The sequence below is a fragment of the Apaloderma vittatum genome, unplaced genomic scaffold (genome assembly GCF_000703405.1).
Source record: "Apaloderma vittatum isolate BGI_N311 unplaced genomic scaffold, ASM70340v1 scaffold4355, whole genome shotgun sequence".
In the NCBI taxonomy this organism is placed as follows: domain Eukaryota; kingdom Metazoa; phylum Chordata; class Aves; order Trogoniformes; family Trogonidae; genus Apaloderma; species Apaloderma vittatum.
This window is the reverse complement of record NW_009715338.1, coordinates 15244-21588: the sequence shown is the minus strand read 5'-3', so window position 1 is coordinate 21588 and position 6345 is coordinate 15244.

Genomic DNA, 6345 nt, shown 5'->3' with positions numbered 1-6345 from the left:
AGAGCTCTGTGGCACCCAACTCAGCCCAGCAGAACTGCTGGCAGAAGATTCTGGGTCCTCCTGAAGAGATCACAGTGTGCGTATTTTCTTCCCATCTCCAGGGTCAGATTTAGTGATAATTTGACTCAAACTAATATCTACATAAGGGGATTTTTGCAAATTTATAATTTCCAAAGGGCACATCTGCTAATATTCTATTATAATTTCTGAACTCCATTTCTTTCATTAAGGAGCTAATTTTGTTCCCAAGAGGATCATTAGCTTTTACCCATTTTGATTAATTTAATTCATATTACCAATAGCTACCTAAGGCTTTATGAACTGGATGGGAACTTTTAGCTTTCGCTTTAACGCAGTCTCTCACAATGAGAAATCTTGTCACCTCTAATTGCCTTTAGAGGAATTTAAATTCACTTCCTTTGACATTTTTTACCAGATCTATACTGAGTAAAGTGCATGTTAAACTCTTCAGGATGCTCTGATTCTGCCTTCGTAAAAAATGTTAAGCGTGAAGGGCAATTTGTCCAGAATTATCCCAAAAATCATTCTCAGGAGGCTTGATCCCAAGAGGTATGGGATTTCCTCACCTCCCACTGAGCTGCAGAGCCTCACTATAGATTTTCTTCTTGTCGTATCTGTCGCAGCAGAGTTTAGCCTTGGGCTGTTCTCCTCCACAAGTCTCCCTGGGGTTCTTACATCCAGCTTTACAGCTATCTTGGGAGATATCTTTACAGCTATCTTGTGCACAGGAGAGAGGAAGCAGCCAAGGGAATTACCTTTCACCCGTCAAGGACACAGAGATGGCATAACAACAGTGGAGAAGGGACTGAAGGGTGCTTGGGGTATGGCACTTGGGACAGCACGCCCACTTTGACACAAGTAGGAGCAGATGCTGTTAGTGGATGGGCCAAATTTGGCTTCTTGGACATCCCTGGTGGCTTCCACTCTCTCCGCAGCCCCTGTAAAGGAAAAGCCAGAATGCTTTCTCTTTCCCCACTGTGACCTTTAAGCTCCAGGCACTGACTGTGACCATAAATACATCCATTACCAGCAATTTCTGCTCAGATCCTGATGGAGACTTGACAGCAAAGTGCAAGTGCGTGTTCCTGCGTTCCCCATTTCTTTCCATTTTTGCTTGGCTTTGCAAAGGCTTACAGGGTTGGTCAGTTTTTGCTTCTATTGACTGTCAATGGGGATTCAGCCTAGCTGGATGAAAAAAATCACCCTTCTCAGGCCTAAAATGCCACTCTGCATGCTCCTAATTGCCTTGTTATTTTTGGATGCTTAGCTTCAGCCATGGGGATTGTAGTTGATCCTTCAATTCCCTGACATTATCACTAAAACTGGTGGGTCGTGATCACAGATAAAACCGTGTGATACGGGAAACAGGCTTTCAAAGCCCTTCACAGCGGCAACTCTAAATGGCAGAAGCATGGTAAATGTTTTGCATGGGCAAAGTACGAGCAGAATCTGCATTCTCCAAACGGCACATCCTTGGAGACCACACATTTGCTATTTAGAGACCTTGAACGGTCACCAAACCCAGCAGGAACCGCGGGCGCTATAAATAGCACGTGCTGGGACTGACGTGGCAGCACTGGAGCTGAGCAATAGCTCTGTGAAACCTTTGAGATAAAGGCAGAGATGCCAAAAAAAAAAAAAAAAGTAGGTCTGGGTGCAGAGTTTGGCCCATGCCATCACAGCTAAGGGGATTCACAACCACTGTTACATGAATTCCCTTGCTCCGTGTGTATTTGGCAGAGTACACATGGGAGGCAGCCCGCAAAGCCTCACCTTGCTGCCTGCTGCTTGTGGGCTGGAGACACCGGTGAGGGACAGCCCAGAGAAGGACCTCCCTTCTGAAATGGCCGGCTGCCCCATATGTAAAGCACAAAGGCAGTAAACTCCTTATCTCACCAGCCAATAAATCTTTGTTGACCATCTCTGTACGTGTCTCCATAAGAACGTTTGATCTAATAGCCTTTTAAAAAATTTCCCTTCATTTTCCAGTGTAACCCCCCAGTGAATCATTAATGTAACAAGATAAAGATCTCTAGCTAAGGAATTATTCTTATTATAAAGTTCCCAAGTTCTCATAGCAAACCTCTCCAGGGTATATATTAAACCAAAAAGGTCCTACACAATCATTTAAATCTACAAAATTCAATTCGTTTCTGACTCCCTCCAGGCACTTGTTTTAGAGTGATCTAATAAAGGGGTGTTGTGGCTGTTAAATGATAGTGTCTCCAAAGGGAACGTGGGAACTCTGCACACCAGTCCCCAATATTTGCTGGGAAGCTTTATTCCTCCAGCTTGCCCGCATCCCTTCTGTAAAGGAAACATTTCAAAGTCTTGCAAAATGAATAGACGGTCCTGTTTTTAAAAGAAAAGCGAAGTCTGTACAATTTTCTTACGTAAATGTATCGCTTGAGGATATAGGTTACAAAAAGATTAAGCACTTAATTATTCCAGAAATTATGTGTCTGCCTTCACCAAATCACTGAAACTGAAGATGGAGCAGATGCACGTCTGCTCTTCTTCTTTGCTTGTGCAGGAATGTTCCCTGCGATGCTTTTCTGCTGCTTCCTCCAGTCTCGTTCTAAATTACCTGTGAAATTATCATTGGTGCAATTCTGTCGTGCGATAATGCACGTAGATTCCCTGGCAGACGGTGTCTGATGGTTTGTGGGTTTTTCCACAGTCTTGAAAATAGGGAGGGAGGGATAATAAAATACCAGTTCTCCTGATTGCATCTAAAGCATAACAGCAGGTATATCAGCATCATGCACTAAACCACACTCAGGAGACATCAGAAGCTCTTTCTAAGGTGGAAAAATATATTTGCATGAGATGTGTTAGAAAAACGAGTCGCTTATGTTAAACACAACATCCTTGTTACTACCACAACTAGTTACAGTTCACCTGAGAGACCCCAGGGATAACCATCGTCAGCTAACACAGGTTTTGCAGTATCCATTTTTGTCCATGCTAAGAGACTCATTTTTAACCTTCTGGTAACTACTTTGTTTTGCATGACGCTGTATTTTCCTTGCAAAGATGAGACGCAAACCAGAAAATTAGAGCTTCCTTCCAAAGTGCGAAAAATAGGCGTTCTGAGGTAGATCCACAGACATCAGCGGGGATACAGCTTTATTTCCAAGCAAGCCGGTTCAATTTGTCCTCCAGTGCCCACACCTTAATACATTAAATATTTTTTGGGGTTGCCGCTGGTACTGAATGTTGGGTTTATTTCTGGCCAAAGGCAGGCTTTGTGAGAATGTTTAAAGAAATCAATACGTGAGGTTTGTCTAAGGTTACATGTTTGTTAACGTTTTATTGATTACGCTATTGGTTGTAAATTATGTAACTTAATAAAACTGGGAACTCTTTCCAGTAAAGACAAAGAGGTTATTCCATTAGCTCACAAGTTAAGGCAAAGAAACTTAATAATATTGCACATTATAAGACCACAGTCCAGAGACTGACAAATCCAATTCATCATGGAAGTGACTGTGATGTTGCAGACACTGGGCTATATCCTCACGCGATTAGGCAGCACAGGCCAAGTTTAAAAGAGGGCAGAATCTGCTTTCTGAAGCTGTGACGTGCCCATAAGAAGCAGATGAGAGCAATGAAGTGGCCTGAAAGACCACCTGGAGCTGTTCTGGAGCCTGGGGTACCCCCTGGGCACCTTCACAAATAGTTGAGATGGCACGTGCCCCATCGCAGCCTTCTGTCATGTGTTCGTGTTGTTGACCAAGACCTCTGTTTTGGCATGAGTTTCCCCAAAACTGCTTAATTGCTTCCCATATCTCTCTGGTTTATTTTCTTACATTTTAAAGAAAGCTCTCATCACCCAGAAAAACAAAACCCACAAAAAAACCTGACAATGCTTTTAAAAGAAAATGAAACGCTGAATTTCCAAGTGACTTAAGAATGCCTCTCTACAGCAAAATTGCATCTCAGCCTGGAGAAGAGAAGGTTCTGGGGAGAGCTTATAGCAGCCTCCCAGTGCCTGAAGGGGCTACAGGAAAGCTGGAGAGGGGCTGCTTACAAGGATGTGTAGTGGTAGGAGGAGGGACAATGGTTTCAAAATGAAAGAGAGGAGAGTTAGATAGTAGGAAGAAATTCTTCATTGTGAGGGTGGTGAGACACTGGCACAGGTTGCCCAGAGAAGCTGTGGATGCTCGATGCTCCCTCCCTGGAAGTATTCAAAGCCAGGTTGGATGGGGCTCTGAGCAACCTGGTCCAGTGGGAGGTGTCCCTGCCCATGGCAGGGGGTTGGGATTGGATGATCTTTAAGGTCCCTTCGAACCCAAACCATTCTGTGATTCCATGTTTTCCATGGTGGTGGAGGACAGATACTGCACAACTGGGATTGACAAGCAGAAGTGAATCTAATATTTGACCTGACTGCAGCTGCCAGACACGGGACTTGTTTTGAGAGCAGAAGAAAAAAGCATCCCATGTCAGATGATGATGGTGCACTTCCTTCAGCTGTTTTGGCACCTCCTACTCTTTATTTAGCTAGGAGGAGCAGCTTCAAACCCTATCTTCTAAGCAGTACCCTGCTCTGGTCCCCTCCTACCTGTACCCTACCACTGCCAGCACTTTCTGGGATCCAGGCTCACTAATTAAATGCGGGTGTCAGCAAGGCCACCCAGACCTTGGGTGTTTGAAGCCCCGTCCACAGGGGGCACGGCGAGCACCCGGATTTCTAGTTAATGTGAGACAGGAGCTGGAGAAGCAGGTCTGCTGTCAGCAGGGTGCTCCTCTCTGGCACAGGCAGACCTTATTTTGACTCCTGGACTGTCAACACAACAATTAACTGGTGACATGGGAAAAATCCATCGGGGGGATGAACCCACGTCACCTCTCAGGGAGCTCTGGATGTTATCAGGAGAAAACACCTGGAATCTGCCTCTCGGGTCGATGAACCTGGGCAGCTCTAATGGATGCACTCAGGATCGCTGGGTACATTTTGTAAATGTAGGGTCTTTCAGGTCCTGTCATTAGGAGATTTTCGGTCTCATCTTCCTAATTAAACCCTTTATTTTCTTAAGAAGTTCAGAGATTGGGGCCCAATTCTGCTCACGGTTACCTCTGCATGAAGTGAAGGCAGTTGCTAGGTGCTGCCCGCAGGGAGCAGGCTCCAGCATTATGGGTTTGAAGCTGTGAATTTATCCCCCAGGAAGGCACATTTGTGTCACTGAGAATTTAAGGGGAATGGCTTAACAGAACCAGCTCTAAGTATTTGGGCTTCTTGAGCAACGGACGTGTCCTGCTCTGCAGCAGCCATTAGTACAAACTCACTAAGCTTGTAACTAGCATCCTAAACTGAAGCTCATCCTCACAACTAATATCTCCATCCCCATTACCCTTTCACTAAAATCACTGCCATCTCAATCCTGAAAGAGTAGCAAAAACCTCACAGCTCAAGTTTTAACTCGGGGAAAAAAACCCCAAAGATTAAAGAACATGCCAAAATTGATTGTATTTTTCTTTTTAAAATCTTTAGGGACAATGATCTGCTTCTACATGGCTCCGTAGTAAGGAAGTGACCAGGATGCATGTTTGAAATGAGGCACGTCTCTCAGAATGAGCCTGCATGCCAGTGGTAGTAGGTTTTACTTTTAGAAAACAGCAGTCAGTGAAATGATGGACTGCTGACGCTCTGCAGGGCACAAAATGAGCTCAAAAGCATACGACCCACATAACTGCAAATTATTCTGACTTGACCATTACCCACAGGTAATGAAGCTAATGAGCTAGCGAGGAGCTGCAGGCCCAATGTTGGTCTCCAGTGGGAGATGTTGACCTGAACCCGTTCCCGTTGCAGCGAATGATGAGTTGCTCATTGGTTAGCACAGGAGCAGCCCCAAATCCTACATTTGTCTGGTTTGGAGTTAAATTTTGTGGGGGCTACAAATAACGATGGAAAGGAATGATTAAACGTGAATTTAAGGTCATGCTTGCAAGCTGAATTACTGCTGCAAGAAAGGGAATCTCTCAGGTGATGGTTGTTATTGTCATTGTTCTGAATTGCACTGTCAGTGCTGCCAATTTAAGGCTGACCCCAGCCCCCACCTTGTTTCTGGCTCTCTCAGGCCCTCCAGCTTCTGACTCCAAGCAAGCTTCAGAGGAGAAAAGAAACCAGAAAAGCCTCTACAGCACCAGGATGAGCACTCAGCTTGCCCAGATGAGCTGTGCTTGATCATACTCCAAAGTCTTGCTGCCCTCCTACTGAAGAATTGTTTCCTAAGGTCCAGTCTAAATCTATTCTCCTTCAACTTAAACCCATTTCACCTTGTCCTATCGCTGGGCACTCTTGTAAAAATTCCCTCC